The sequence below is a fragment of the Pleurodeles waltl genome, chromosome 12, assembly GCF_031143425.1.
Source record: "Pleurodeles waltl isolate 20211129_DDA chromosome 12, aPleWal1.hap1.20221129, whole genome shotgun sequence".
Taxonomy (NCBI): Eukaryota; Metazoa; Chordata; class Amphibia; order Caudata; family Salamandridae; genus Pleurodeles; species Pleurodeles waltl.
Window position 1 is genome coordinate 257,616,049 of NC_090451.1, and position 27,303 is coordinate 257,643,351.

A 27,303-nucleotide genomic window follows, 5' to 3' on the forward strand; every position below is an offset into this window, starting at 1 on the left:
TACCCTGACTAGAGTGAGGGTCCTTGCATGGACAGGGGGTAACCTGACTGCCAACCTGACTGCCAACCAAAGTCCCCATTTCTAACACTCATCATCACTGTTTGTCTGTGTCTCAATTCCATTGATCGAGCAAGTAATTTAGCACCTGGTTTACACAACAAGGCCCGTATTTATACTTTGTTAGTGCCGCGTTTACGGCATTTTTTGACGCAAAAGCAGCGCAAACTTACAAAATACAATGGTATTTTGTACGTTTGCGCCACTTTTGCGTGAAAAAGCAGCGCAAATGCAGCGCTAAAAAAGTATAAATACGGGCCCAAGTCTCTTCCCAGTTGGGATAATGAACTTGAGTCACAGACTATGAATTTGTGTGATCCTTTAAAATTGCCAATTTTAAACAGAATTGGTTATGTGATTGGATTGGTCAAATACTGTTTCTCTACTCCTACAATCTGGACTGTCTTTCCTGAAAGTGGCTGGTTTGGAACTTCTGCAGTTCTCACTGCAGAGTATGTAGCTGCTGTATCAACCAAGAAGGAAACTTTATAACCCATTACTTTTCCCTTCACATATGGGCCTTTATGATCCAGTGCCAAGGAAGCTGCAAGGACACATTCCTCTTTATTCGAACTCTGGCTCTCCCAATCATCGTTTATTCCAGTCTCATTGTGTAACGGGAATTGGTGTACTGTGTTATTACTCTGGTTAAACTTCTGACCTGTGACATGTTGAGGAAGCATTGTTGCATAGGTTCTTATTATCCTAATGAGACTACTGGATTCGGGCGGCAGAATCACCTGTACTGCGTCGGCCTAATCTGGGTTTGTTCCGGCTAACTAGTAGTGCCTCATCTCCACCCAAGAGCGGGGATGATTGGGGCAACCGGGGGCATGACATACATGACTCCTTAGGTGAATCGTGGTCACTCAGATATCATCTGTTTCTCTCAGTTACGTTAGTCTCACATATATGCAGGAACAATCAGAGGCAGAGTATAGTTCAAAAAGGTTTTATTGAAGTAACTGCATCTTAGATAATAAAGCAGGAATTGCAATAACTAGGACGATGAAACACAATAAGATAAAAATTGTGACAAGGAGAGTAAAACACAAGAATAACGCTATCATACTGTCACTAACATTTGTAGAGATAGTTACTATCTAAGCTATGTGAGAGCACAGCATGTTAAGCTATAATTCTGGCTTTCAGGTTCCCCCTGGGAATGCATAATCCCTCATACCTGAGCAAGAGGCCTGTAGTCTACATAAGCATCTGTAGCGAAGCGATCAGCAATTAGCACACAGTCATGGTCATCTGGCAGGAATCTCCATCTAACATATATGGGTCAAAGTAGTGCTTTTATAATAAAACATCTGATCTTCCAAGAAAGGATCCCCATGTAAGAGTGTGTATGTTTCTGTGAACATTGGAGACAAAGCGTACCACTTTTGCCAGCAACCTATCGTACTGCAGCCTTGAGAAAGCACAGAGTGAAAGAAATATCTTGTTTAAGAACGCAGTGCTGACCTAGGTGAAGAACAGCTAGATAGAGAAAATAAAACAAGACCGCAAATGTGGCTAATGTTCAAATATTATTACAAAGCTAAAATAAACCATATCTAGGTAAAGTGCACTATGGCAGCCCCAGCTTGGTAAAATAACGTGTATAAAACTACAGCTAAAAATGGCTACACAACAGCATCACCTGCTGCTGTTCCATTCAGGCTTGAGGTATTTGTTTTTTCTGTCTGAGTACAGTTTGAACCTGTGGTTGCACTGGCTGCAACTGTGTGATCTGTACATGTGGCATTTGCACCTTCTGCATGGGTTGAAAATTTTGCATCTGATTCACATTGTTATGAAAATTTGGATTATGACGTCTCATTGTCGGTCCTCTCATATTTTGGAAAGAATTGATGTCACTTGTTTGCTGAACAACACCTTCTTGTACCATCATCGTATGCTCCGCTTCCAATGTCTGACTGCCCTACAAGCATGACAAGGAAACAATCTCTTCATTCCCTGCACATCATTCTTAACCACTACAGTACTCAAATTGGGACTACAGTTTCCATTTCCAATTCCTCCGTGACCTCTATCTCTCATCTGATTTTGAAATACTGCATTTCCCTGCTGTTGCTGCTGTGGAAAACTTCCCCGCATCCCTGTTTGTGCTGCTTTAATCTGCATCATCATTGCCTTTTCTTTCAGCTTTGTCTGCTTCAGCTCAATCTCGTTGCTACAATACTTTGCATACTGCAATACCTCATCAATTGGCTTTGCTTGCCAGCAAATCAAATGGCTCTTAATCATATGGCTGATTTCAGGTCTCAGTCCTTCCACAAATCTAAACACAAAATGAATCATGTCTTTCGACTCAATTGTCTCTGTACCAGAGTAATGCTTAAAGGCCTGCAACAATCTCTCATAATGTGCATGTATCGACTCTTTTGGTTCCTGAGCTGTCCTATCTATTAGCTGCCAGTCAATGCTTTTGGGTGAAATTCTCATTTTCAAAAATGGAATCACTTTGTAATAATATTTCATTACCTCGGGTGATAGTCCACCTCTGGTAGAATCTCTCTCTGGTTCTTTTGTCGGCCAATCTATACTCCTCTTGCACTCCATCTACAAATCAGCTGGAACTACTATCTCTGATAGAGTGTTCAAGTCTTCCTAGAGGCATTTGCAAGTTTCACGAACCTGTCTGTCTGCTGATACCATTCTACTGGTTTCTCCCTTATCCTGGGATAGTCATTCGTGAAGGAGAGAATGTCACTTCTGCCCCAAGGGAGTGGACCATATTCTCACCTGGAATCTCTCATTGGTAATATCTTCACTGTATCCTTACCCTGTTGCACATTTGCAGCAAGATCCACAGAATTCCTTTTCCTTTTATCTCTCTTCTTCACCCATCTGCCTTCCCACTTGTCTAATCCTCCCCATGTCTGGACCTTTTGAAGTAATTCCCTAAGGTGTGCTTTCAATCCTGCATATCTCATGTGTTCAAAATCTTTTGAGTCAAAATCTAACCTTGTCTTCCCTATTTCTATGCCATACTTCTCTGCCAAGTCTGCTAACTTCTGACGCACATTGCTCACTTCCATAATTCCTTCAATGAGCTTACCTGCTTCATCCCTACTCTCATATAGTTCAAGTACTCCTCTCCCCTAGGAGAAGGCTGCGGGTATGCAGCTTGTCTAACTATTCAATAAATTGTTGGGCAGTCAATCCTTGCAACAAAATGTTGTTAGGCTGTGTATTTGGCAACAGTTGCACAACTACATTTGGAGACTGTGGTATCAATAATTTCAAGCTGTGACTGACTTTCAACCCTATTACAGTATCCAGGGAAACTCCGAACGGACAAAGGTCTAGCAATGATCTTGTTCCGTCAAAGGTCTTCCCCACAGGAGAGACTATTTGAGTATTCTCATTGAGTCCTCCCCTCTTTAAATTCTGACTCAGGACTCTCTGTCCACTTGTACTGTTGTTCTCCTGTGCAAACAAAGGTACGATTGGACCAGTGGTGACAGGCACCGACACAGTGACTGGGCTTGGTCTAACATTCAGGTTCTGTGGGCGCAAAGTTCCCGTACCCTGGCTCATCAATAGTCATGTCTGTCTAAGTCCCTGTTAACGGAGTGTACTTTGGCATTACTTGAGGCTGCACTTGAGGCAGTAAAAGTGGAGTTGGTTCTGCCTGAACCATTGTCGGTTTCAGTGAAAGCTGTCCTGTTGGCACTATTAGGCTTGTGGCAGTTTCCACAATGGGTACATCAGGGTAAATTCTCAGAACATTTGACTGTGGCTTCTGATTTTGTGCTTCTGGTGTAGTACGCAGATTAAGACTGCTCTGCATTGGTCTCTGTGTCATGCTAGGATTGATCTGCACTGGACTCATGGTCATTCTAACAGGTGTCGAAGCTGAAGGGTTTACACTAGTGTTCAGACCGCTCTCTTGTGCTGCAAATGGTGGGGGACAATTTCTCAAAAACTGTAGAATGTACTTGTCATTATCTGACTCTTCCTCAAGTTATAAGGATCTCCTAGACTTCTTTGATCCCTGCTCTCTACTCTCAGATGGGCTTCTGTTTGCTTTCCTTCCTTCTCTCTCACTGCCTTGTGTAATTCCTGGAAACAATTTAATTCCCTTTAAAGTCTCGGTTCTCCAAACTTTCTGCTCACTGTCCCATCTAGCCTCCCCTAGTGGATTTTCTGCCTTTCTCATCCTCCTCTGAAACTTCTGCTGCTGTTGCTGTCTGGCTTCTAATTCCCAGATTGCTGATGCCTCAAATTGTGCTGGTCTTGGAGAAGGTTTCAAGTCATACAGCACCCTCCTCAGATTCGGCAAGCTACTCAAATGAAATGTTCCATGGGCAGAAAATGCTAAGGTTCCATCATTCCCCATCACTTTGCACCATTGCTTCAGCCAAAGACATGGTGCAGCACCCTTTTCCTTGATTAAAATGTAAGCTGGTGTATCCTCTGGCAGTACAATATCCCCTATGCTTGTTGTAATGTACGTATCTACATGTAAGGCACTCTTTAAAGCTCTGAAATACTTAATTTCTGCAACCTTTATGTTATTCAAAATCAAATCAGGAAGTGACTTCTAATCCCAGAATCTTCTTCACCAACCTTCTAAACCAATTGTGCTTCACGGTTGTCCGCCAATCCATGCACGACCCTTCTCACTAACCAACCTATCCCAGCACGGCTCCAATCACGTCACACTCACACACACTGCGGCTGACAAAGTCTTGCGGCTTGTCCTCCTAAACTCGGATTCACATGAAACCAATGCAAAATTATTGCGAGCACTAAACAAAATCAAAATCCAATTTGTCTGTTTACTACAGGTGAGGTAACACATTCGCTTCAGAAACCTTACGGATTTTTCACTGACGGTGTTTGGCTCTAGCAGCTGCTCCTTCTTTCTCGGTTTTCCAGATTTGCAAGCAAAAATCGACCCACAAATTTTACTCTCAACTGATCAGTGGGTCTGTCCTGGTGCACATAAGACTCACCAGATCTCAGTCAAAAAATTATTCCGCTGACTTTGACTCACACTCTGACTTGTCGACCATACCCGATCGACCTATTAAACCAGACAAATTACAACAAAAATCAAGTGTCTCATACACTTTTCAATACACTCCGGAGTCTTAGACCATGCAGGGTCCGAATACCAACAATCACATGGACAATTTTTTAGCACAAAGTGCCACACACATTTGAAGTTTGGCGACTTCCCTACTCTCGCACTTCGGAGTATGCACACTCTGTCTAAAACTTCATTTGGAGTACGCAAACTCCCTAAACTCACCTCACAATTCACCTGCAATTTGCATAAGCTGTGCAAGCGCAAAACCTACTTCATTCACACTGTCACTAGAACGCTGGGAACATCCTCAAACAATCATTGGCAAGCTCCAAGGTTCTGGGAAAGTCATTCTCAGGGGAACATTTTCTCTCCACCTTGTACCATTAAATCTGAAAAAATCCAAACTTTCACCAATTTATCTAAAAAAATCTGTGGATTGCTTTGCTCTTTGTAGCAGACTAACCCTTACCCCACTACCATATTTGGGAAACATTGCTATTTCTCGCTCATCGTCCCCGGGGCCAAATACTCTTCAGGGCCAAATACTCTTCTGATGGGCTCTTAAGGAGACAAACCATATACCGGGCCTCTATGGTGGGCTTTTAAGGAGACAAATCATCAAACCCTGCTACCATCTCTGTTAGCCCATATGACCTTATTTGGTTAATTTATAAGGGGATACGTTTGTAGGTCGACGGACCTTTTGACTGCACTTTGAGTAGTTCCCACCATGTAACCTCGTATCAATACAAATCAATAGCAGTAGCAATCAATAACATCAATAATCATTAGGAGTCAGTAATTTCCACACACCATGACCTCTCGGCCATGTATAACCACACCTTTATGCAAAATTTAGAATGTTTATTTCCCTATATTAACAATGCTAACATCACATGACTTAGGCCCTCATTATGACATTGGCGGTAAATCCTGCTTACCACCACGTTGACAGCCGCCAACTTACCGCCACGGTGGAAGATATCCGTTCACCATATTATGACACACACACACACCAATCCAATAGAATACAGCCACACACACAAATCCGCCAGACCAAAGGTCAGTGATAAAGTGGCGGTCCCAAAACGCAACAAAACAACGCCCAGCACATTATGGCCCACAAATCACCATGGCGGACATTCAACGGTGGTAAACCCTTGGCGGTACATACCGCCGCGCTCAGAATGGACACCCACATACAAAACAATACCACATTGGCCAATACCAAAAACACACACCTGACACACATCCACACACTCACACCAATATAAAACACACCCACAGTACCCACAACCCGTTACAAACAACAATTGCCGCAAGGAGACTGAAAAGAAGAGCACAGAGACAACTAGACACACACCACTTACACCCATACACCCCTCACTCACTCCACATCACACACCCCACCACATTACCCTCACACATCACACAACACCCATGGCACCACAAAGGCACCCTTGTTTCACTGAGGAGGAGTTAAAGGTTATGTGGGAGGAAATTGTCAGGGTAGAGCCACAGCTCTTTGGAGCCCAGGTACAGCAGATATCTAAAGCCAGGAAGATGGAGCTATGGCGGAGAATCGTGGACAGGGTGAATGCCATGGGACAGCACCCAAGAACGAGGGATGACATCAGGAAGAGGAGGAATGACCTACAGGGGAAGGTACGTTCCATAGCAGCAAGACACCAGCTCGCCATACAGAGAACTGGAGGTTGACCCCCACCTCCTCTCCCACAGCTCACAGCATGGATGGAGCAAGTAGTGGCAATACAGCATCCTGAGGGACTCACGGGAGTAGCCAGAGGACTGGACACTGGTAAGTCAACATTTACTACTTATCACCCCCCATAGCTGCATGCCATCTCACACCCTCACCATCACTCCCATCACTCCACTCCATCCCACACACTGCACCTACACATCTCACTAATCCCAATAGCAAGCCCTGCATGCCATGCCAATTCATGGACACCCCTCCCAGCCCTGCATGGACACCCATCAATAAAGCATGCACAGCATAGGTAAACTAACATACCCACAATACATCGCTATACACAAGCAAAAGCTGGCAGGGCAACGCCAACCTTGGAGGGCAAACTAGGGAAGTACAAATGTCATACACTTGAAACATAATACATCATTACATCCCCACAGGTACCCCAGCCAATGTCAGCGGAGAGGAGGTGCCACCACTATCCAGTCCCTCAACAGAAGAGGCCCCCAGTGATGACAGTCACTCTGGACTTCTGGATCTGGAGGACCCACCTGGCCCATCAGGGACCACTGAACAGCCGGTCACCCAAGCCCACTCACAGACCACCAAAGAGCCTCCCGCATCAGGAATCAACACTACAGCACCCACCCAGCGTACCCACACCTCTGTCTCCAGGACACGTCAATCAGCAGTGTGCCTACCTGTACATGGACCCTAGGCCACAACTCATACCCAAGACAATCAGGGACCTGGGGTCAGTGGCAGTGGGCACACCGTTCAGGGGACAGAGGCACAGGCCAACAGGGACACTGGGACTGCTGTGCCCCACGTGGAGGACAGGAGCAGGGAATGGACTCTCCAGGAGGCACTCTCTGAGATTCTGGGAGCCTACCAACATTCCCGGGACACGATGAGCCAGATCCTAGACAACATGCAGGAGAACAAGCAGCTGCAGTAGGGACAGTATCAGGGGATCAGGGAGGACTTGTAGGCCATCAAATCCACCCTGAACTCCATAGCAGGGGTGCTGCCAGACATGGCCAACATCATAAGGTAGGCAACAGCACATCAGCGGGCCCCTACCAATAGCCAGTCAACTGAACAGCCCTCCACTTCTGCTGCCGCTAGTGGCCAGGAGGCCCACAGGCCACCAGCATCCCTCCCGCTGCAGAAGGTGAACCACCCTGCAAACGTTCCCTGTGAGCCAGACAGAGGCCAGAGACACTTGCCAAGACTGCTGCCAGGAAATGAGACTCTCCTGATTGTCCCCCTTGTGTCCAACTCAGTCACCTTGTTCACCTTGAACTGCCATTGCTCCCCTTCCTATGTCCCCTTGGACACTGCACCTGTGCTTCAAACAGCCTGGAACAATACCCTGGACTTTCCTCCATCATCACACCATTCCATTGCACTTTCCCCTATATTTATTATCACTACAATAAACATCCTTGGATAAAACTGGACTACTAGTATTTCATGTTTTGCAAATTTGTATTGATTGAAACAGCTACATCCATTGTAAATTAACTGTACATAGTGAGAGCATAGAATGAATGACCTATTACTGGCTGTAGTGATCACATCACAACATTGTTGTCAAATCACCAACATCTGTAAAATGATAATCCATAGGTGATGGTAAGTAGAGGTAACAAGAGGGTAATGCCAGCATGCCACTGCCACACAAAATATAACAATAGTCATAGAAATGTGAAGTTGCACTGTCTCACCTGTATCATTGGAAGTACTGATGGATCACTAATGTTCTGTTAGTTAGTCCACATACTCATCCTCCACCACCTCATCCTCATTGTCCTCAGGGTTCACTGTTGCCACAGGGGCCTCTCCAGTCTCCTCCTCCTGCAGAAAAGGTGCATGGCGTCTAAGGGCCAGGTTGTGCAACATGCAGCATGCTACCACTATCTGGCAGACCTTCTCCGGTGAGTAGCACAGGGATCCACCTGTCAGATGGAGGCACGTGAACCTGGCCTTCGAGAGGTTGAATGTCCTCTCAATTATCCTTCTGGTTCGGCCATGTGCCTCGTTATAACGTTCTTTAGCCCTTGTCCTTGCATTCTTCACAGGGGTCAGCAGCCACAATAGGTTTGGGTAGCCAGAATCGCCTGCAAGTATCGAGGGACAACATTTAGCCACACACTATCCTATTTGGCTAACAGCACAGGCATACACCAACATACATTGAGAGGAGACCAAGGCTCACCTATAAGCCACACCCGGTGCCTCTGTAGTTGGGCGATCACATTTGGGATGCTGCCATTCCTCAGGACAAAGGCATCATGCACCAACCCAGGACATTTAGCATTGATGTGGGAGATGTACTGGTCTGCCAGGCACACCATCTGCACATTCATGGAGTGGAAAATCTCACGATTCCTATACACCTGTTCATTCTGCCAGGGGGAGACAAACGCAATATGTATTCTGTCATTCGCCCCAATACTATTGGGAATATGTCCCATTGCATGGAATCCGGCCTTCACAGTGGCCAAATCTTCCACCTGGGGAAAGCAATGTAGCTGCACATTTGTTTTACCAGGGCAGACAACACTCTTGCCAGCACGATTGAGAACATTGGCTGTGACATTCCTGCTGCCAAGCCCACTGTCACTTGGAAAGAACCTGTTGCCATGAAATGGAGCATTGATAGAGCCTGCACAAGAAGAGGGATTATAGTGGGATGACGGATAGCTGAGATCAGATCAGGCTCCAACTGGGCACACAGCTCTGTGATTGTGGCTATGTCCAGTCTATAGGTGAGTATTATGTGCCTGACCTCCAGTGTAGCTAAGTCCACCAGAGGTCTGTACACGGGGGTATGTCTCCATCTCCTATTCATCCTCAGTGGTAGGTATAAAAGGGACACAAGAGTGAGTAGGCTGTCACAATTTGAACAACTATACCACAACAGTAGTCCACATCGTGCAATAATGTATTAAAAGTATGTGCCTATTTATCCTATGATGCAGCAATTATCGATAGGCCTGTTCACCCCCCGTAATGGCAACCGCCTCTCCTGTGTGGAGGTACAGGTAGAAGTGAGGTAATTCCACGGACATGCTCTGTGACAGTAGGCGGTCGTGAACCACCGTGCAATTCCTCATTGGATAATATTGGGCCTTATGGGGCACAGTGTCCAATGGGTATCTACACTGGCGGTGACGGTGTACACCACCTCGGACGTGACCACCATTTTCTATCTGATTCCTCACTTGTTTCATGACCTTTCGCAGGAGAAGGTCTACACTGCATCTGCTGCTGTGACCTGTGTCTGAAACCTACCATGGCCCGTGTGACTGGGGAAAGGGCCCCAGCCTTCACTTCGGTGGAGTTGGAGCGACTGGTAGATGGGGTCCTACCCCAGTACGGACTGCTGAATGGGTCTCCAGACCAACAAGTGAGTACACTGTGGGCACGATGCATGTGGTGTGGATGCATGGAGTTGTGTGTGAAGGCAATGTGTAAGGGTGGGTGGGGCGCGGGGATTGTCTGTTGGCAGTGTACATGTTGTGAGCTGGCCTATGTGTGTGCCAATGATGATGGGATCGGGTATGGTGAGCCATGTGTGTGTGACAGGCTGGACTGTTTGTTTAATGGAGTTCTCCTGTATGTATTACCACTGCAGGTCAGCGCCCATCAAAGAAGGGATTATGGCATGCCATCGCAAAGGAGGTGCTGACCCCGGGGTTATATGGAAGGCGGAGCACCCACTGTCGGAAACGGTGGGAGGACCTGAGACGCTTTGCACGGAAGACTGCGGAGGCCCAGCTGAGGAGGGCCTCACAATGAGTAAGGGGTGCCTGTCGGACCCCGACCCCCTGATGGCCCGTATACTGGCGGTGGCATACCCTGAGCTGGATGGGCGCTTGAGGGATTCACAGCAGTCACAAGGGGGTGAGTACAATGGGTATCATTACAACTTATGACTGGTGGGTTGGTATCCCGGTGGTGGTTGTATGTTAGTGGGTGCCCCCAAGGCCAGGCCAGACATTGCAACATGAGTCCTCTGAAGGGTAATAGTTCCAATGCAAATACAGGTGACCTAGCTTCTTAATATTCACTTCTAGGCAGGGCTGCGTGGGTCCTAGGTGTGATCCAGGTGGCAGTGTGTGCTCCTCCTCATGCCGTGGTGACTAGCCATTTCACTGGTAGTGTAAGGCATAGTGTGTAGGCCTGTTCCCTGTGTGTGAAGGTGCTGTGTACGCCAACAGTAGTGTTGTTGCAGTCATTGACCCAGTGTATCCTTTGTCTCTTTCCCCCTTTCTTGTTTTGTCATCCTGTCCTTGTGTGCATTAGCATCATCTAGTGGAGGAGCAGGGGCACCAGCGACAGAGGGATCTGCATCCCACAGGACCCTGAAGTCAGAGTCCACTGATGCCGAGGGAACCAGTGGGATGGAGGGCGAAGGGAGCACCATGGTGGAGATAGGAGGGGACAACACAGACACTGACACCTCCTCCAATGGGAGCTCCCTGGTGGTGGCGGACACCTCTGTGACCACCCCAGCTACAGGTGCAGCTGCCACCCCCGTACTAGAACCGCCCTCCTAGCAGCCCCTCAGCAAGTTACCTGTGCTCGCTCACCCAGGAGGGTCGGCATCTCCTTCGCCCCAGGCAACTCAGACCCTGCCCCAGTGAACCCTGCTGCCCTGAGTGAGAAGGCTATTGACCTCCTGAGATCCATCTCTGTAGGGCAGTCAACCATTGTGAATGACATCTAGGTGCTGGCATCCCAGATGCAGCAAAGCAATGCATTCCTGGAGGGCATTGGTGGTGGTTTGGCAGCCCAACAGAGATCGATTCAGGCTCTGGCCTCCTCTCTGATGGAAGCCATTGTCCCTGTTTCTACCATCTTCCCTCCAACCTCCACTTCCCAGTCCCATTCTCCTCAACCCCAACCCATCCCAAGCACACAGACAGACGAGCATGCACACAAGGCAACACACAAGAGTGGCACAGGCAAACACAATCACCACGCTTCATCCCACAGGTGCTCACACAAACAACATGCCATTACAGACAAGACAACATCCACAGACTCCACTCTCTCCCCCTCATCCTCCTCCTCCTCCACCTCCTTCCCAGACACATCCACACTCACACATGCATGCACTACATCTACATCCACTATCAGTATCACCACACCAAGCAGAACATACACCTCACTGGCAGACACCTCCACAACAGCCATTCACGGGTCCCCTGTTTCCTCTCCCACCCTGTCTGCCCCCCCTAAAGGACACAATAGCAAGCACTCAAACACCCAACAGCCAACCCCCCCATATCAGCATACATGCCATGCACCTGCACCCAAATCCAGCAGGCATACACCTCCCACAAACACTCCCTCATCCTCCACTCCCATTACTCCTCCCTTCTCCCACCCCAACGTCCCTAAAAAGCTTTTCCTTCCCGAAATTGACCTCTTCCCTACCCCTTCCCCCGTCCTGCACGTATGGGCAGGGTACCAAGGACACAGCCCATCACCTCAGCCAAACAGTCCACGGGACAGTGGTGGCACCACCACTCATATTGATAAGGATACCAGACATATGACACTACAGGGGAAGGAGCCAGGGATGAAAGAGAAGAGTGCTGCACCAGCTGTGAGGATGGGGGTGGGCTTGCACCAGCTCTGAGGAAGGGGAAGGAGCCTGCACCAGCTGTGAAGAAGGGAAAGGAGCCTGCACCAGCTGTGAAGAAGGGGAAGGAGTCTGCACCAGCTATGAAGAAGGGGAGAGACTGTGGTCTTGCACTCCCCAGGACAGACCAATGGGCATGTTGCCCCCTCCAGAACCAGTGGGCAAGTCACCCACTTGAGAAACTATGGCCTTGCACTCCCCAGGACAGAGCAATGGGCATGTTGCCGCCTCCAGAACCAGTGGGCAAGTCACCCACTTGAGAGACTGTGGCCTTGCACTCCCCAGGACAAAGCAATGGGCATGGTGTCACCTCCAGAACCAGTGGGTTTGTCCTGCATGTGGCTGAGGTGCGCCCCTCCCCCTGAGGTGCGTGCCTATTTTCAAACTGATGCCCCTGCAGTGGGCCCTTTGAACATTGGACTGGGCAGTGTCCCTTTGTGTACATGTGTACATATCTGTTTCAGTGACAAATCAAATTATTAATTTTGAATTTGATCTGATTACAATCACTTTAGTCAATTCCTGTTGTCCTTGCATTATTCAGTCGTTTTTCAGGGACAAAATTGTTTTTCGTATGCAGCTGGTTGTGTGTCTTGTGTGTGTGTGTGGGTCGGGTGTGTGACGTGCGTGTGTGTGTCACTCTCATTTTCCCCCCGTCCTCCCTTGTGTGCTAGGCGGCTGTATTCACCATTGTCATCTTCGTCGGCGTTGGTGTTGGTGTTCCAGGTGGAGCATGACATGGAAGATCATCAGGAAAACTTGCCGTTTGGGTTCCGTGGTGGCGTGGTTCTTCCCTGTATCTCCAATGGTGAGTCCTTTCACTTCTGAGCTCTGTTTCCACCAGGCTTTTGTTGGTGTTGGCACAGCCCTGTAAAAGGTGGCGGAGTTATGTGTCTTAATATGATTGGCGGTACTTTGTCTCCCACTTGGCTGTAAGTGGCTACTGCCATGGTGACTGTTATTTCTGCCATCGGGGTTGGTGTGGTACATTGGATGTCTATGGGAGTTATCACCGCCAAGGTCATAATTTGGCGGTACTTACCGCCAGCCTGTTGGTGGTATTACTGCCACTTTATCACCCACAGCCGGGGTCGTAATGAGGGCCTTAGTCTCAAAATCAAATGGTAGGCATGCAGAAAAAAAACTGTCTGAGCAAATCTCCTAAAGAATCGCAATTTAATCAAGGCTTGGATCACTATATATTCTAAGGTTACAGTACAAATCAATAAGAATAATAACTGCAAACAAAATGGGGTACATTTAGATTCAGCAAAGAAAAGACATCAACTGTTATTACATGTAGCGTGCATCATCAGTGAGTACCCTAATTAACCTTCAGATTAAGTATGGCATGTTTGGACTTCATGCAAAAGCAATTTAGTCAACACAAATTTTGAAAAATATGTCATAATGGCTCTATCAAAATTAGCGGTTGATACTTTGGGACAAAAGCAGATAGACATAACAATCAGTAACATCGTCTTATACCTTGCCTCAGTATGGTTCAGCAAGCTGCAATAGTGTTCATCAATTGGACATCGGTTCGGTCAGCAAAACATCGGATATTCAGCATTAAAGTTCAGAAAAGCAAAAGTATCTTCATGCAGTTCGGAAAAGCATAATAGCTGAACACTGAAAAGAATGGGGAGAATGGCCTCTCTCCTCTCGGTGCAGTCTGGCTAAGTTAGATTTCCTAAAAACTACTCCCCACATTGCTATTGGTCAAAGAATCATACGTGTACATTTATTCCAATGAAAGTAGAACCCCCAAATCTAAGAATTTACTAGTACAGTTCACATGTCAATGATTGGCTCCTCTTCTCCTAGTCCTGTTGTTGGGCTTGTCAGGTATCAATGTTGTATCAACTTATACTCCAGTCAGTGCGTCCTTTGTCTGCTCCTGGGAAGGTCGTCTTTATACATACTAAGTTATACAATGTATTCCTAGCTAGTACAGCATATTCTAGCAAGCAGGTCTCCTGGGAAAGGATTTCACCTACTAGCATTTAGTCAGTGCAGTGGAAAATCACAATTTAATTCTCTAAGCAGCCATTTTATAAATCGACTAAAAAATGCAGCTTGACATGAAGCAGTGAAACTAGGCCCAAGACATTGCTAAAGTAAGGTATACAATTAATAAAACATATACAGAATAGATAACATTTAATATGACATACTGCTACATTAATCCACACATCAGCGCAACAATTTGCATTAATAAGCTGTTAATAAGTACACTTCGTGAAGAATGGTGGCCACTCAAGTAAGCTCAATTATGTGTGCACTATTTCTCTACGTTAACTCAGTTTCTATGCAATTTCAACACTCAGACTACATGAATATTAATTAGTAAAATTCAGCGTTAACAACGTCACCTCAAGGAAGCCATAATCATCCAGAGCCGCCATGGAACCAAAACTAGACATCATCCCGCTGCTCCTGCTCGTTGAAAGACAGTGGAATCATCACCGACAAGGACAACAACAACCGTCAGTACACACACTCACCTGTTACATTTGTATCTTGGCAAATTTTGTATAGACACATAACATACCATAGGGAGGGGGGTGTGAGGGCTATACTCACACATAACAGCACAATGACATGTACGCTCACATACAGCAACAATATGCCACGCACACTGAAGCCGCACACACTCACCACACATCAAGAACACACAGTTACACACAGCAACACAGCACAGGCCTAGTCACATAATCCCATACAACATACCAACATGTCACAACTACACCACAACTGCATATTAAAAAACACATTGTCACGCAATCACAACCGACACTAGCCAGGGACTCATCACACATACAACACAATGTACAACCAACTGGGAATGAACACACACAATCACATCCTTGTGTAACTTAGCAATTGACACACACATCACACACACACAGCCAAAGCATACAAAGTTACATACTACAACAACAAACACGTCAACACAAACACAACACCATGACAATATGTCAGCAACATACACATGCCCATCACACAACCCACACCATAACACTGGGGGACAAGAGCACTTCACACACCCTCACATCCTGCTCAAACAACACAGGCTCCACAAGCCCCACAAAAACACAAATACTGGGGCACAACCAATGTCATCCAGGAACAACTCAAACCTAAGAAAGGAAATGTAGGACAGCGATGTAACCAGAAAACCAACAACTGATTGGTCAGAATGTATATTTTGTTCTTTAAACAGATAAAAGTGCAAAGCCATTGGCCATTGCCCAGTATATATAAACAAATGCCTATTGCACCAAATGCACAAAGCGATGCCCCAACTTGACTCCTCACTGCCATGTAACCTCAACAGGTAGGGGCATCAAGGGAGCAGGCAGGCACCTCAGGGACTTTTGATGGGTGGTGGGGGAGTGGAGGATTGGTCTTAGGCTGGTGAGCGGGGTTTGGGTCTAGGCTTGGGAGGGTGGGTTTGGGTTTTGCTTGGCGGGGGTCGACTTCTTGGTGGGGAAGGGCATTGGTACTACTTTGGGTGGTAGGGGAGGCTTTGGAGGTGGAAGGGATATCCTTGGGGAGGGAAACAGATCTTTTAGGGGTGTCACATGGGAGGAGAACAGTAGGAAAAAGTTTACTCTTCAAGAGGAAAGCTTACTCAGATACACAGGGATGGTCATAACAAAACGGTTTGGGTGTTGAGGTAGAGGGAGTAGTTGTAAGAGGTGTTGGTGTGGATGTCTTGGGTGCGTGTTTGTGGGAGGTATGCTTGTGGGTGTATGTTGGGCGAGTGAGGACATTAATTTGTCTTGAGCAGATGGGGTGGAGGTGCTGGGGGATGCTGAATTGGGTGGGTGGCTGTATGCTGGAGGTGCTGTAGGTGTGTCTGTGGTTGTGGTGTCTGCGAGTGTGGTGACTGGGGTGGATGCTCGAGGGTCTGCTGTGGTGGAGTCTGTGGGTAGGATAGGTGTGGTGGCTGTAGCACTAAATGTTTGTGTGGTGTCTGAAGGTGTAGTGTCTGTGATGCTGGGGTTGTCAGGGCAGGCAGTGACTGTTGCTGTGTATGCAGGTGGATATTGCTTGTGTGTGTATGCCTGTGGTGTCTTGTGGTGCTTATGTTTGTCTGTGCTACCCTTGGATGTTGAGGTGGATGCATGCCCATCTGTTTGTGTGCTTTGGTTAGGTCAGGGAAGGAGAAATCAGATTGTGAAGAGGAAGGTGGAGGGGGGACAGTAGACAGAGGGTGACTGGCTGCCGTCAGCGTGGAGGCCAGAGGCTGAAAATGTGAATGCCCTCCAGGAATACATTACTCTATTGTATCTGAGTTGCCAATCCCTGGATGGCATCACAGTGGTTAACTGACCCACTGAGATCAACCTCAGGAAGTCAATAACCTCCTCACTGAGGGAAGCAGGGCTACCAGGAGCTGGGGCTGAGGTGCCTGTGGCAAAGGAGATGCCCACCCCCTTGGATGGATGGACACTGCCAACTGGGTGGGGAGCTACAGGGAGGGCGGTGATAGAAAAGGGAGTGGCAGACAGAGATGGTGCTGGGGTGGTCCTAGATGGGTCTGCCACTGCCAGGGAGTGGCCACTGGAAGAGGATTCCAAGGATGATGTGCAAGATCTGGTCTCCCCCATGGCACTCCCTTCGCCATCCGGGCCACTGGGCCCATCGGTGTCCATGTTCTCATGACTGGTGGTCCTGTGGCCAGTAGCTTCCCCACTCGGCTGATCCCTGTCTCCTTCACCTGCCGATGCTGATGCTGCAAGACAGAAAGTGAGGTATGGTCATCACATTCTCTACATACCACTTCTATCAGACTTTGCACATCAGTAACTTTACATCCGGTTGATCAACACCCCCAGGTAGTACCACTTAAGTGGCAACATTATGTCATAAGAAAATATAATGTATGTCCCTCAATAAAAACATTTGTGCACACCGGCTAAGCTACCTATCTCATGCGTACAGTACCATATTAGTAGACCTATCACAATGACCATTCCATGACAAGTTGTCTTTGCCACATGATGCAGAGTCCCTATCCACAACAACATAGTCAAGCAACAATCAAGCTATAGTTCAGGAATATGACATTGATTTCTTCAATTCAAATAGACAAACTCAACACACACTAACAAATAAGGCTACTGTCATATACCAGGCAATAAAACATATTGTCTAGTATACTCCACACAGCCTGGTGTACACAAGCCATAACCTCTTCATGTCACGTAGTTAACAACATGCACAATGGATATATGCAATCATGCAACTCCTTTAATTGCCATACTCTAAAATTTTCAGATGACATAGTCTAAACACATGTCACTTACACATGTACCAATAGTGGTGTATGAAAGGACTGTAAATACGTTGTGGACCAAGGCATCTAAGTCATTGTCCTCCTGAAAACAAAGTATATCAGTCATGTGAGGGCCTAATAAGCACAGAGCTTTTACACACACACAACAACAACTAGTGTATCTTCTGTTTCTAGTCAATGGGCCACTGTCATTTGCATGAATGTGACAATCAGCATTACCTAATCATGCAATTATTCCATGAATAGGCCAATGACTGACTGGATGGCAACACCATTATTCACACATATGCCATGACCGCCCTGCCATCTATCTGTGAAAGATATCTGAGAGACAAATCACATCTGATGCTACATGAAAGGTACACCCACCATGGTGCAAGCCAAATGACTGAATACACATAACATGCCAGCCACATGTGCATGTGAACTACCACACATGCACCACAATGGTGTAAGTGCAAAAGGTAGGGTTCCATATAGCCAGGACTCAGTATACATAACCTATTTAGCAACATAAAGTATTTTTCTAACTCTTTACAATGTGGAAGCATGACAGAACCTTTCAATTTACACATGATGTTGGCAAAAAACGGCAAAGATTGTAACTGTGAATAAGATATTTGACTATTTAGTATGCCTACAGTATGTCTAAGTAAAATGCTGGGTAGTCACTTACTGCCTACTGAACATGAACATGGTACTAGCATTCACTGTCCTGTCACCAATGTATGTGATCCAGTAGGAACCTTGCAATACCTCCATGGTTCCCAACATGTACGTTGTCCACTCAGAAGAGACATTACAAAGGTCTATGTATATCCCTCTCTTACCAGGTGGGTTCACCTTGTAACAGGTCTAAACAAGTGAAACAAGTATGTTGTGAAATGTCAGATGGACATCACAGCCTCACATGATGCTGTCACTCATCTGTAACCTTTTGAAAAGTAGGAATGACTTCAAATTGTCTTATTCAATGTTGCACATAGACATAGATCGAGTGACATTTCAATGGACAGAGAGCAAGGACCTGGACAACTTACCATCTTGATATTGGAAGTATTGATATGTAGCTGGGAATGAACAACCACCAGGGTATGAAAAGCCGAATCATGGTACACATTTGACACTGTCACAAGTGCATCATCATATGCTTCTGTACAAAGGGGACAATATGGGTGAGTAATATGTCCCTATACACATTAGAATGTGTACTCTTGTGTACCATTGTTGGTGACTGTACATCAATGTGTTGACTGGGGATCTTTGGCCCTTTGCATTTACCACATTGTCAGAGCTAACAATCTGTGAGACACTAACCTGTTAAGAAGGTGAAATTGTGTTAGGTCTGTACTTACCTCCTTGTGGCTGCTGTGCTGCCCTCAAACGCCCCTCCAACTCTGGGTAGGTCACTGCTAATATGCGGGCCATTAGGGGGGTTAAGGTCCAAAGGGAACCCCGCCTTCGTTGGGAGGATATCCCCAGCTGGACCTCTGCGGTCTTCCGGGCCCCACATTGCAGCTCCTCCTACCTCTTCCTTTACTGTGTGTTTCACCGGATGTGGACCCCCAGGGTCTGCACTTGCTTGGCAACAGCACACCAGATCCCTTGGCATTTACCTGCATGGCACAACATATCCCCTTCTTCTGATGGGTGTTGACCTGCATGGATGACACAGACAAGATTAGAATGTCATGTCCACATGCACCATACCAAAACTAGCAGTGTGAAAAACAAGTTAGTGCACATAGCTATACATAGACTGTCTTCAACATCCCCTTCAATGATAGATGAACATATGCAGTCAGGCCATGTGTGACGTTGGAACAGGTATACAACATGCATATCCAGCAACAGGAGTCAGCTTGTTACATATGACCAGACCACAGGAATGTCTGTCAATACGGGATGCATGATCAAGTATTACAGTCAGTAGGTGGGTCAGGGAACATACATCACACAATCTCTACTATGTCTAAGTACTCAAAATCTATTTAAACACCTATGACCACGCCCATCTGCCCATATATATTACCACAACCCTTCATTCTTCCTCATTTCATGGACATCATAACAAACTTTAGCTATCATCCATAGCGTGTCATAAAAAAGGACAGTGGGAAATATACATATGTGCACATGGTGTGCTTACCTGTTCCTATGGTGCACCTTATAGCTGTCCACAAGCTTATTGATCTCCTCCGGGGAGAAGTCAGGGCCCTTATCATCTGTAGGACGTGGCATGATTGCTCCCAGGGACAGTACACAGCAGCTCAGGTTATGGAGGTCTTGCTGGCAGCAGAGTCAGGAGACAAGTGAGTGATGAAGTATGAGATGGCGGTCACGTCCGCCACATAATACACCGTCACAGCCAGCCGACATCGTCATTGGCGTAAGACCGCCAAAGGCAGCAATATGTTCCAATGGCAATGTCCACCATGGTTGCATTTGCCTACCAGCATGGCAACTTCCGCTGGTGGAGTTAGGTCATTTCATACTGACCATTCCTTTAGGTCATATTATAAAACTACATTGCCCACTCAGGAACCTAATTAAACAACATATACATCTCATATAGTTTACATGCAGCGTAGGTCCATGCTTATTTGAAACACATCCTTTATTTTATACACAAAAATATATTTCATACTCATATAAAAATTCAAATCAAAATCCCCTATCAAAACACCAAAATAAAAGGACAAAGAAAAAGTGCAAAAGGATCAAGCGCTCGTGATTAAAGGGAAAGAAAGAGCATAAATCTCACACCTATCCAATCAAAAACAGAAACTTAAAAGAAATGCCTGTTGGTTAATCCTTTACCACATTGAATCATTCCTATGATTTTAACAGTATTAAATCCTTATTATAGTCCTTCCTTCATTGTACTGAAAAGAAATCACATCCCGGCTCAATCAACATCATCGCCGTTTCGACCCCCTCTAGCTCTCAGGCTAATTCCGGGCTCACACACAGGTCTTCTTCAGGACTAAAACGATAGGGAACCTACTTAATTCAATCTCTCTCCTGCGGCAACAATCTTCTTCACCATCACTTCACCTCGCCTCACATCCAAAATATATAGGAATATCATCCTTCCGTTATACTTTCACCAATTCAATTTCATAAGGACATCTCTTCAAATTTAATTGATTCCTCTAATGCGCCAGCAGCTAGTTATACTGTGTCACTCGGCCTTCGGTATCAGTCAAAAACTGAGAGGCAATTGTACCGCCATGAAAAGACTGGTGGAGAACAAGGTTGTAATCAGTAGGTCCGTGGTGACTTCAGCGCCACCGCGGTCTGTTGACTGCCAGACTCATAAAATGGCCCTTAGTGACTTGTGAAATCCTGGCAGTCTGGGGCTCTAGAGCTTTTTAGCAGGACGAACCTACAAATCGGGTTGGGTCACAGTCGACGTGAGCCAGCTTGACTCTCGACAGCAGGTCGGTCCCTTTATATAGCTTTTTACGAAAAGTTCTCCAATGTTCTCCATACTTCTGGATCTTCTTCCAGAAGATCCTTGAAGGTCCTTTAGGAGTCCACAGCTCAACCCATGGTTCCAGAGGCTCTGAGGTGTGCTTTGAGGGTTAGGACTCCAGCTCCCAGAATGCACCTGGCTCAGACTCCAAAATGATCACTGAACAGTAGTCGGCTGGTCAGTTTCTTCAGGATTTGAAGCCAGGGACTCTGGTTAGTTTTTTTTTTCACCTGTAGCAAGCAGGGAGTCCCTTCTTCAACCAGCTGAAGCCAGGCAAAGTCCTTGTGGTGAAGCCCAAGTATTCAGCTGGTGCAGTCCTTTAGAGTGCAGTGTCCAGGTGCAGGTCAGGGGCCCAGGAGGGCAGTCCTTCTTCTTCTGATGTTCTTTCCTGTAGGGATCTGAGGTGTGGGTGCAGCCATATTTATCCTTGCTCCTGGAGTAGAAAACAGGGGGCCTGGTTGTTAAATCAGAGGCAGGCTCCTTCCCCCTTTGATGACCACTTCCTGATAAGTATGGCAAAAATCAATCCCAGGGAGCAACATTCTTCAAACATCCAACATGGCTGAAAGTGATTTTTGGAGGTTAGATCTGGCTGAGCCCACCCACTGGTGTGGCTAAAAATCCTAAGCACATCCCTGTCCTGTCTTCTGCTAATATAATCAAGAGGTAACCTAATTGTCTGCTGTTGTTGGAAATGGGGGGAGGTCCTGAGCTGCTCCAAATGTCCCTCCCTGCTTTCGAAGTCCAGTTTGGCTGCTCTCCCTAAGCCCTGTTTCACCATCTGCTGAGGCAGATCTCTTTCCCCAGGCACATCCTCTGTGTTCAGCCCAAGCCAATTCACACCTCATCAAGGCAGCCTGGCCAGGGTGTCAGAGGCTGGCCAATCAGAGAAGGGCACAACAGATCTGAAGTTGGCAACTTTCAGGTAGAGTTTTAAACCTCTTCACCTGAACTAGTTATATTAAATCCAACAATGGCAAGTTTTGAGATTTATCATAACAATTAATTGTATACCAAACTCAAGGTATCTGTCTCTGATGGAGACTTTGTTAATTAAAATAAAGTCTCCCCATGTTAGCCTATGGAGGACATTCACTACAGTGAATGGAAAACAAATTTGTCTTTTTTAAGTTTAAGACTTTGGAAGTAGTTTTAATTCCAAAGTCGAATTTGCATAAAACTTTAGTTTAAAAGCAGCGAGCAAGGCAGTCCTGCCTTTAAAACAACAGTGGGCACCTCAACACTGCACCCATGGGCTATGCTGGGGTCCCTTAACCTACATGCCCTACCATATGCTAGGGACTTATAGGTAGGTTTATACTGCCAATTATAATTATCCTAATTTGCATATCCACTTTACACAGAGCACTGGCCCTGGGACTGGTGAGCAGTACACAGGGCACAGCCAACAACCAGTATCTGTCCAAAACGTTTGAAGGTGACCAGGGCAAAAAGGAGGACTTTTCTACAGACAGTAATAGGGAAATACCATTAGGGACTTAGGGAGTCCTATTATGGTATTATCCAAATCAGGCCCAAATTCCTATCCCATGATTCATTCAGAGGATGAGGGGAGTTCCAGTGTTGCTCCTTTGCAGAAGATGCAGGACCAATAATAGGTTTGCACTTTGTGTTGCTTTGGCTTATGATTGCAGTGAAGTGCAATATTTATTAAGTATTTTGCAGAGCTTTCAAAGTTGTTGTGTGAATGTGGTGCTTTATTATAAGATGTTGTGTTGGTTAACAGGTCTATCATGACCTAAGATCCTGGGATAATGTACAAGTGCAGAAGACACTTGGTTAATTTATTGTCTGCAGTGTGAGGTGCTGGTGGTGAGATGTCATCAACAGTACCAGCAGTATTTCTGATGTGAGTTGAGAGGTAGGTATTAGTGAATCTCTAATTCATAGAGATGAACTGTATCAATCCAAGTGAGACCCGCTGGTTGAGACTCATTAGCGGCATAATTGTGAAAGTATAGTCTGTAAGTGTAGTTTTGTATTGCTTTTCAAGTGTTTCATTACCCAATCCTTTAGAAAAGCAAACATTTGTTGTTGGCTTTTGCTCAAATTATTTTGCATTATGTTTGCGTAAAAGAGTGATTGTAAGAGAAATTGTAAATGAGGGGCAGCTGTTGTGATGAGTGAGATTGACGTCACAGTGTGGCATGCTTGTATAGGTCGGTTGGTGTGAAGCCGCACTGGTATTGATGGTCTATGCCACAGAGTGTTGGTTGTGAACATCAAAAAGGGGATTGTGGGAACAGAATTACTTCCTGATTGCAAATGAAATGTCAATTGTGAATACTGATTGAAAATTAAGGGCCAGATGTAAAAAGGGTTTTGCGACTCGCAAACGGCGAAAAACGCCGTTTGCGAGGCACAAAAGCCTCTCCGGTATGCAGAAATGCATTTTGCGAGTCGGATCCGACTCGCAAAATGCATTTCCGACTCGCAAATAGGAAGGGGTGTTCCCTTCCTATTTGTGTCTCGCAATGCTATGCAATTTAATTTGCGACCGCAAAAGCGGTCGCAAATGAAATCGCAGTTACCATCCACTTGAAGTGGATGGTAACCCAGTCGCAAACGGGAAGGGGTCCCCATGGGACCCCTTACCCTTTGTGAATGGAAACAAAAATAATTTTTCAGAGCAGGTAGTGGTCCTATGGACCACTGCCTGCTCTGAAAAATACTGAAACAAAAGGTTTTCTAAGTGCAGCTCGTTTTCCTTTAAAGAAAATGGGCTGCAGATAGAAAAATAAAACTGCTTTATTAAAAAGCAGTCACGGACATGGTGGTCTGCTGTCTCCAGCAGGCCACCATCCCCGTGAGTGCCCATACTCGCAATGGGGTCGCAAACTGCGACCCACCTCATTAATATTAATGAGGTGGGTCTTTGCGACCCCATTGCAAGTTCCAGAAGGTGTCTGAGACACCTTTCTGCATAGCAAATTGCGACTTGCAATTTGCGAGTCGCAAGGACTCGCAAATTGAAAGTCGCAATTTGCTTTTTTGTTACATCTGGCCCTAAGTTCTTTAAAGCATTGAAAAGTTTGATAAAAGGGGATGTGCTTATACCAGTAAGAGTAGGAATAGAGACTTCAACCACAGGCACTCCATATCATTATGTATCATCCAATGTAGGTCTTCATGCATGTTTCTGGCTTGAGCAATGCATAAGGTTACTGAGAAGGAAGGTGCAGTAGCAATTTCTACACTATGGAACTTTCAAGGCGAATTTTATATGAGATGAGAGCACCTCTGAGACCTGCACAATTTGAAGTACTAAATACATGGGAACACATAGCTCATCAGAGACAGAAAGAGAAGTATGAGGGCAGTGTAAAGAAAGCAATAAGAACTGTTGCAGAGGGGAGATGGGATACTCTGCAGAACACTTGGAGAGCAGATATAATAGAGGGAACTAGGTTGTATCCTACCCTTACAAGTGAATTAGGAAAAAACATTAAACCCAAGGGAAAGTAAAGGACAGAAAAGACAGAACAGACAACTGAGACAGAGAAAAGGCTGAAACCTATGAGAGTGATTGAGGTGATGATTTTATCAATTAGTTACGGTTAAATTGCCTGCTTCCATGTAATTCTGTGCAGACAGGAGCATCAGGTGAGACATAGAGAAATGTGACTTTTGATTTACCTACTACACTTGTGGAACAGAGCCCTAATCAGATAGTACAAAGTCCAAATTTCAACCAGATGAGATAGAGTTTTAATGCAAATTTTAATGCAAATTTGACAGGCCAAGGCTTATCGATGACAGTTCCTTTGAATCCAATTAATTACACTACTCCAGATACATTAACAGTTCCAGTTCCAGTTCCAGTAACAATAGGTCCAGTTGTTCCTTTTTATGGTCCAGGTTTGACAGGAAATAATAAACATGTCTTAAATGCTCCAAAAGTTCTGAATGTTTCAAATGTTCTGAATACCCCAGTTGCTCTAACTATTCTTTTATTGATAAATGCCCAGGGATTGGTTAGCCCAAGAGGTTTAGAATTAGAAATAATTATTTCACTTCTGAGACCATTGACCCCATATGCATTTCAGATCCAACTCTTACAACAATCGAGACAGGATTTACCTTGGTGCGACGTTTCCTCAGAAATCCTTACCATATTTTGTACCCAGATCAGAGTTTACCCTGAACATTGGTTGTAGTACCTCATGTAGGTGGTTACACTTTAACTCTTTGGAAGAAGAAATGTTCATTGGGAATACCCCAGATCAGGCAAATTTGAGTTCTTCAAGAGGAGAAGCACTTTTGAATCCTCCAAGATGTTTGTGAGGTTTTAATGCCCAGGTATTAAAAGATTGGTTAAACGGTTTGAGCACTACAAATGCATCAGGAAACACCAGTGACAGTGGAAGATCAGTATAAACCCCAGAGAGAGAGAGACCACTAGATGTGCCGAGATTGAAATTAGAATGATATGAGGTGATATTGGGAAATGTAGTGCCTGATTTAGAGTTTGGTGGATGGGGTTACTCCGTCACAAATGAGACGGATATCCAGTCCACCGTATTATGATTCCTTTATAACCTATGGGAACTGTGTGACCGTGGACCGTGGACGGGACATCTGTCACATTTGTGATGGATTAACATCTCTGCCAAACTCTAACTCAGGCCCTTAGATAGGGTTCAGATAGACACTTAGAGAGAGGATGAACAGCGGTTCGTATGCAAGGACATTACAAAGCGTGCAGGCCAAACTTGTAAATGATCAGATTAATTGGCACAGAAATATGAAATTGATTTGGAGAAATTAAAACCCTTTAAAAAAAATTATGATCTAGAATTTAGTGACAAGGATATTATGAACATGGCATTTCCGGGAATGAGATTGCAAAATTAGTGAATGTATTTGTTACATATGAAAATGGGCTGCATTATACAAGTGAGAAGGGCAATGGGTAAAGAAGTACCAGAAGAAAGCAAGAACAGATCTGCCTCTTGCTGGAGCAGGTCAGAGTGAGGGAGACGTGAAGATGCTTCCCATGAGGGAAGTTCCTGGTGGAGGATATGTCCATGTACCTTGGAGTAGAAGTGATATTCTGTTACTTACAAATGAATTCCCGAAATTGAGAGAGAAACCAGCAGTGAGACCATAGAGGCAAAAGGTATTGGTCATTTTGTGTTTAGATTTGTACAGGGATTGAAGCTAGAAGTGAATATCATGATTCAACAGCATTTGGTATGTTGGAAGAACAAACCAGATATGCAAAATATTGCAGTGATGAATTAGGTTTGAAGCAGAAAAAATTAAAAGAGAAGTTAATGGTGATGCAATTGAAGGCTGCCCAAAAAACAAAATCCACAGTGCATGAAATACTGGTGGAATGCAGGAAGTGTATTGAGGGGAGCCTCGATTATGCAAGGAGGTAATGGTTTCCAGTAACAGGGTAGACAACAAACAGTGTGGATGTCATTAATTGTGCGGCAAATTAGGCCATGTGAAGAGGGAATGTGAATAATGATCAGATGCAGAATAGTGGATTCATGCAAATGGTAGGAAATAATGAGGTCAGATGCAGCAAGTGCAGAGACATAAAGGGCAACATTCAAATGTGTCCCAGAGCCAACACATGCACTTCCCATAATCCCAATGCCCCAACAACAGTCAATTGTTTCTCGACAGAATTTCAACTAAGTCACATATGTAAATTATAACCAAATGGCAACTCAGTTTCTTTTAATTTAGCTGAGTGATGAGAACTTTTCAGATATTTTCCAATATTGGTGCCTGAAAGGGGAAAAGGAATGCATGCTTTGAGTGTCCTTAAAGGTAGATTAGCAGGGTCCATATGTGGATGGTGACGTCAATGGCCACAATGTGTCCTTTTTGGTTGACACAATTGCTTTCCACCGTATGGTGCGAACAGTTGAGGTTTCTAACTTGCCACTCTCAGGAAAGAAGATGCAAGTTGTAAAAGTTGCAAAATAGCAGTTGACCAACCCTGTAACATAAGCTGTCCCTCTAAAAATAGGTTACTTTAAAGATGAGCACCAATTTG